This window comes from Pinus tabuliformis, chromosome X (genome assembly GCF_031772625.1).
Source record: "Pinus tabuliformis cultivar Carrire ecotype Pingquan chromosome X, CPIR1, whole genome shotgun sequence".
NCBI lineage: Eukaryota > Viridiplantae > Streptophyta > Pinopsida > Pinales > Pinaceae > Pinus > Pinus tabuliformis.
In genome coordinates this window covers 717,385,624-717,393,211 of record NC_142308.1, presented here as the reverse complement: position 1 = coordinate 717,393,211, position 7,588 = coordinate 717,385,624, and positions in this window count along the sequence as shown.

The following is a 7,588-nucleotide window of genomic DNA, read 5'->3' as shown; positions in this document are numbered from 1 at the left end:
CCTTTACCAAGTCTAACAACCATGTCATACTCAACAATCAACTCACATTCATCAGTCATAATACATAATGCTACCACTATCAACTACTTACACTCAATTACTTATCAACTATCTCAAAACATATGTGTTAGTACAACCATCTTAAAACTAGATAATTTTGGCAAGAAATCTTATAGATACTTACTCATATCATTCAATTAATCAAACATTTAGACAATAGATAGATGACATAATAGACAAAAAACACTCAAACACCAAACAAACGACATAGTCAAGCATTCAAGCACAAAGTAGATGACATAAGCAAGCTCATATCTTGATGCATCTCAGTGGAGGCTATCTTGTCTGCATAATCAATCTAGTGAGCACGATATAACTTCACAACACATTAGATCAAACACAAATAATATCATGGTATCCATAACTATAACTGACTAACATGTTCACATCATAAGTTCATAAACATTTGTCATTCATGCATAACAATCGCTTATGTATGATCAGTCTAGATTAGTACAACACAATGTCACAAATAAGTCGACTCATATCTGAATGTCATAACCCTAACCATCTGCATAGGCCAATCCAATTTATCATGATACATATAACATCAATATATTAATGCAATAACCCTAATCATTAACTAATTATCATATAAAAACAATAAGTTATTCTATGACATGCTCATCAACAACATATAACACAATCATCAAGTTATCTAACATAAGACAATGCTAGCAATGCATACAAACATAGGTTACTAATATTCATGAGTATCCGACAAATGTGCATATGAATACACTAATCAACTAGCATCTATCATGTATGTAACCATAACGTCAATAGAATGAAATACATACACATAACCATAATGCATATAACAATCCTTAACCTACATACATGCATGCCCAACATACAAACATGTATGACAACATGCTCTTTCCTCGAGGTCCAATGCTGCAACTTCACTTTGATGATCTACATCTCCTGCTCTATCTCAACGAACACATTAGCATCATAGCCACCAACAACATCATGATGACCTAATTTCATACAATGACCTCACAATGTATGTTTGACCTACCATACATGCATAACCATAACCATGACAATGCATGCAAAATAACATATAGACCTGACATGCATATGCAACCATACACTCATGATGACACATTCCACAACATCACCATTAACCTTCACATGGAGACATCACTACAACCATGATTGACACCATGCAAATGCAATAAGCACATGGACTACAAGCATAAGCAACACATATTCAACCGACATGAATGCATGACCAACACATCACCCATATAGTCTAAGGGGTGAACCATGCTCTGATACCACTTTGTAACACCCACCTCCCACATCTACCAAATAAATTAGCCAGTTGGGGAAAACATGCGACGAGAGGCCACTATTATATGATTTGATCTCCTACATCATGTTAAGGAAGTGGAACTAATGGAAACACACCATATAGCCATTCAACATAAGCATTAGGACCCTCAAGAACCAATCCAGCCTTGTTTCCAACCAACCCTTGGGTCCCACTGAGATTTTGGACCACTTGACCTCTAGATGCTCTCATGTTATGGACATGTCAATGTCTAGGGACCTCTGGACGCTCTCACAGGCCTGCAAGCCAGCGTCTGGGGACTATTTTGCTCAGTTGTGTGTTAGCGTCCCAGGGATTTAAGCCACATTTTCAAGCCCAGAGCCTAGGTCGCTGCCCATAATTGAATGACACCTTTAGAACAATAAGATAAAGTCGAAATAACAGTACTAATGCAATTACTTGAATAAGACCTTGACTAGACCCCTACTAGCCATGACAAGCATTTTGTCAAACATATCACGAATATGTAATCTACATGTGTAAATAATAGATCTGAGCATAAGGGTCCCAAACTTATCTAAGATTCACTATGAGGCATTGTTTCCTTGTCACTTTAGCTTTAGTTTCATCCATCAAGCCATAGATACATTGTTCATTCATATACAAGTAAAAACATGATGAGAACCATACATATCTACTGTCATAATACATTATCATAACCAACATAATAACAACAGAAAGACCAAGGATAAATTAGCCTTATGATCCACATATAAACCACTATATTACTCATGAGATAACAAGGAGAAATAACCTCATATTAATGATGAAAAATCTAAACCCAGGATGCTACTTCCACATCCCACCCGACCGTAGAATGGCTAAGCCAAATCTCTCTTCAGCCATTCAACCCCATGCCATATTCTAAGCATGAATGTGGGATCTCATAGAACAAATCAATCTATAACCATCTAGGGTTTCCAAAGGCCATCCACCTCAACCCATTAAATAGTGATTCAACCTCATGGTCGGACCTCACAAAACCATCATCAGATTGGTCTCTATCCAAGCCTTCTAGGGCTTCCAAAGCATTTGTTCCAACCAAGGCTTCCAGGACTAGTAACTCAACCCACAGTTGTCACTGGGCTTCTAGAGCGTTTGTCCAACCAGGGCTTTCAGGACTAGTAACTCAACCCACCAAGGGATTCCAAAGCGTTTTTCCAACCAAGGCTTCCAAGACTAGTAACTCAACCCACAGTTGTCACTGGGCTTCTAGAGCATTTGTCCAACAAGGACTTTCAGGACTAGTAACTCAACCCACCAAGGGATTCCAAAGCATTTTTCCAACCAAGGCTTCCAGGACTAGCAACTCAACCCAAGTTGTTATAGGGCTCCAAAGAATTTGTCCAACCAGGGCTTCCAAGAACTAATAACTCAACCAAGCTAAGGAAACATGATAACCAACCAAAACAAACAAGGAAAATAAACCCACAATCGATATGTCTATCCAAGAAAATGGCAAGGCTAGGCAATCCACTGTCAATCCAGACAATCCTCCATGCCAGTGACAAATCATGGCCAATAATCCACATGCATATGCCATGAATGCCAAAACTAGTGAGGAACACATACATGCAACTCGGTACCTGCAATAAAAACCCACTATAGATACTAATCTCGATGTCTTCTTGCACTTTCCTACTCTTCCTTTGCCTTCTTGCTCCAAAACTCCAAGTATGCCACACTCTCCAAGAGTGCTCCAAGAAAACTATAAGTGTCCAAATGTATGAGAGAGAGAGAGAGAGAATAATGGGAGAGCTCAAAAACTAAATTGAACTAACCAAGCTTACACTGACCAAGCCTTGCCCATTGATCCTCGAAAGCCTTTTTATCAATGAGGCATCTATTTCCTTCATGTTCCATTATTTTCCTTCATTTTCCTCCTCACTTGCAACCTATGACCTTCCACCTCCCTTTTCTCCTAATTCCCATTATTTTCATAAATAAAATGCCAATAAATGCCACTTTTCCTTTCCAAAGCCTTTTCCATTTCCTTTGCCAATTTCCTTAGCCATAATAACTGAATGAACACCTACTAGGATGTTTTTTCTCACCATTCATCTTGGAATATGTATCTCATCATTGTGGCCTTATATATTTTTACATGGATTTTTGACCAGGGTTGTTACATTCTGGGCCATTTCTCAGGAAAAAGGCATTGCACCTCCCAAACTTATTGTTAATGAGTCCTTGGGCCCCTCAAATCCATCACTTTTTTCAATGGAACTTATAGTGAATTATCCACCAAGAGTGGTGGTGGATACTTCTATCTATCTAATACACACTCCTTTCATGCCAAAATGGACTTTGGCCTGGGCAAGAATAATATGGCCAAGTTGTTGGCTTGTAAAAAATTAATGGTCTTTGTCAAGGAAAATGGGTGCACTCAACCTCAAATTTATGGCTACTCTATGCTTGTATTAAATTGGTTAAACCTGATTCAAGTATGCAAGAATCTCATCTTAAGGCCTATCCTTGAAGACATATGGCATCTTAAATACTCGTTATCCTTTTTTTGTTTGTTCACATATATACAGGGAGTATAATGGTTTGGCGGATAGCCTTTCCAAAGCAGGATTAGACATGAACCAATATCAGTGGCATATACGTGAGAAGTTGGAAGATTCTTCATATGAATACTACCAGATGTTGTTCATTGAACTGGCTACCCATAATTAAACCTATTTTGTATCTTTTCATTCACATTTTTATATATAATGCATAATGATATCATAACTTTTTTAATGGGTCTTTTTTGTTGCAATGTTATTATATGGGATAGGCTCTAGTTTTTTTAACACGATGGTTTTTATGTCAAGGCCACCCAGGAACAACCAGTTTAGCCTTGTCATGACAACGTGTGATGCTATTTATTTTTGTAAATGTAAGTGTCTATCAACTAATAGTATATTAACACGTTGTTATGACGTGTTTTAGTCCTCACATGATATATTATTAGCACTAGGATCCAAGTCTTGGTATATGCAAGCAAAGGGGTGTTTTTTTAAAAAGAATGGAAATTATGTTTTTTTTCCTCTAGAAAAAAGAAAATAATGCATCGACTTCAGAAAGGACCATGTCATTTAAAAGGAAAAACATCATCACTTCAAGTGAATTTTTGAGCACATCATCTTCAACAATATAATGTAAAGCACATCAATTTGCAAGAAAAATATAACATGACCTCATTGGAAGACAACCTATAATGATAATTCAATTAAGACCAAAAGAAAAAGTATGGAACGCCAACTTGAAATCCTACTTAGACTTAAAAATTTGACATAATTCGTTAATCACAAATTCAGGAACACAATATATACATAACATATTCAGGAACTTCATCAATTGAATCTCATCCATCAATTCGAGCAAATAACCAAGTATTAGCTCTTTATACAGGCAATTCAGTGATGATACCTCATTCCTTCTATTTATGTCAATTGTGGGTGCAGTGAGAAATTCTTCAAAATAGTAATTCCTCCACCATGAGCATCTAGAAGAGATTTTTCTTCAGAAATTTTAAAATTTTTCATTGGTATAGGAAGACACAACATGCTTTTGAACATATGAGGCATAAGATAAATTGGTGTCCACCTAGCTTCTTCCAATTAAGTTGTCCTTTGTCTTCTATTAAATTTCTTTGTGCACAAGGTTATTAATTATTTTAAATCACCAACTGCAGACATACATCTTACATGTACAATTCCTAATGTGCAAACTTGGTTGTTGGTCTTCTCCTTCAGAGATTGTATGAAATAAAACTTATAGGCTTGCAACAACTAAAGTGTCGTCTTTCCATCCCAAGGCGTTGATTGCGTCACCTCAATGTGGCTTTCTTTGTTTGATTGAAATCTTTGTTCTTACGAGCCTAAGGAATAGGTGATGACATTTATAAAAATATATTTCATTCATTGAGGATTGATTAGTACATCATAGTTACTAAATGTGCCTTATGTTGCATATAATAAAATTCACTTTATTTGGTGGGTATGTATCATATTCTTTGAACAAATTATATGCACAATGAACAAGGGGGGGTCCCAAGGGGGGTTGTTTAACCCCCCTACCTGTAAGCACCCTAAAATAAATTTGTTGGGCATTTTTTTGAGTCCATTTTTTGGCCCATGATTTTGTTAAATACAGTTTTGTGGTGCATGGTGGTTTTTCCCATGGTTTTGTAGTTTCGGTTATGGAATTACGGTTGGATTGGTGGTTCATGTACCTAGTGGTATCTATATTGTATTGTAAAACTATGCGTAAAATATAATAAAAAAAAACTTACTAGTTTTCATGGGTATGGGTTTCAAAGATAAAATTTGTGTAAATTTGCGTATTTTCCATTGTATATTTTCTATTTTATTAAGAATATGTTCGTAGTGATTAATTGTATAAGCTTAAAACTTATATTACTAGTTGATACTACCACTTGGATATCATAAGGCAAGTGAGGAGGTTATGATAAAAGATACGATGAGTGATGTGATGGAACGAAGACTTCCTCGAAAAGGGTATTTTTTCATGGGTTCGAGGTGAGAAGAATGATATGTGGATGATGCCTTGGACGAGACATCGATGATAACATGGGTGACAATAGATGAATGAGGGGGATAACAACTAGATGAATGACATGGGTGATGACATGTATGATACATTCAGGGAAGTCATAATAATGGTTGTGTTTGAAACGGTTGCCATTAATGATATACATATTGTAGACTAGTGGAACTTCAAAAATTTTGAATTGCAAGACAACATGAAGGATTTTCATGATTATCATATATGAAATATAACTAAGTCTCAAAGTGGTGCAAGATGATTTCTATGGGACTTCGTTAATAACGTGAGTTCTAGAGAACTTTGGGAGGGTTGACTTCGAAGATAAATGCTCATTTGAAGGAGTTTCAAATTAGAGGTTCAGAATGAATGCTATGGGACATTTGGAGTAAAGTGAGAGCCACATAACTTCAAGTATGCAGACTTTAGAGGTAAATTCTCATTTCAAGGAGTTTAAAATTTATAAAAAATAACTAAGGGAGATATGGGAGAATATAGCACTTAGGACATCGATCATGTAAAATTGATAAACGGGTTTACATGCAGACAAAATACCCACAAATGTGATGTAGTTTGGAAGAGCATTTGTTGGTTTGTTTTGTCTTAGGAAATGCACTCCCTATCTTAGGAAATGCTACCTCATGAAATGTATTCCATGCATTAGTAAATTCATGTCTTGCCTCAAGACATGCATGCCCTACCTTAGGAAATATGTGCCCTATCTCAAGAAATGCATGCACGACCTCAAGAAATGCACATCTTGCCTAAGGAAATTCATAACCTGCCTGAGGAAATGCATACCCCACCTTAAGAACTACATGGATTGCTTTAGGAAATGAACACCTTGCTTGTGATGCTTCAACATATTAAATTAATTTTACAAGTTTTATCATGACATCCTACTAAGAATGATTCTTTACATGTTTGTCCACTATGAATGAATGAGAACCCAATCCTTTTCTTAAATTAAATTTTTTTATTCTTATCATGAGTCATGTGTATACCTTGAAAATCTTATAAATTTGGACTCTTTTAGGGGAACCCATGAATAATGAAGGTAAGGCATTTTCTTCCACTTCACTATTGAATATTACTAGATCATTTTTTTAGTTACCCAAAAGTTGAATCTGCATCATTATCTGCAGTTTTCAACGCCATTTAACAATGTAATATTTTATCAATCTCCTACAGGATTATTATTTTTAGTGAATAATAAAATTTGAAGGCTATATTTATGTTGCATAGGTTAACTATGTGAACTTATGATTATCCAAATTATGTTCCTGCAAGTATTCAATTTAATTTTTTAGATGAAATTCCTTTCTAGTTTCAATAAATTTTACAACAAAGACTAATTAGAAACATGAATACATATATTAATTCTTACTAGTTGTTTATTCTAAAGACTTTAATATATTCTATTTACTAGTTGTTGAATTCTTTGAACTATTTATTTGATTCAATACTTAATCTTCTACATATATTCAAAACACATAATTGTCTCCTAGTTGTGTGTAATAAATACAATAACACATATATATTTAACATAGTAGTTAGCATATATATTTATAATAATTGATGTAGACAGTCAAGTATTCAAGGGGAAAACCTTTTGTGTTTCATTCTCACTCG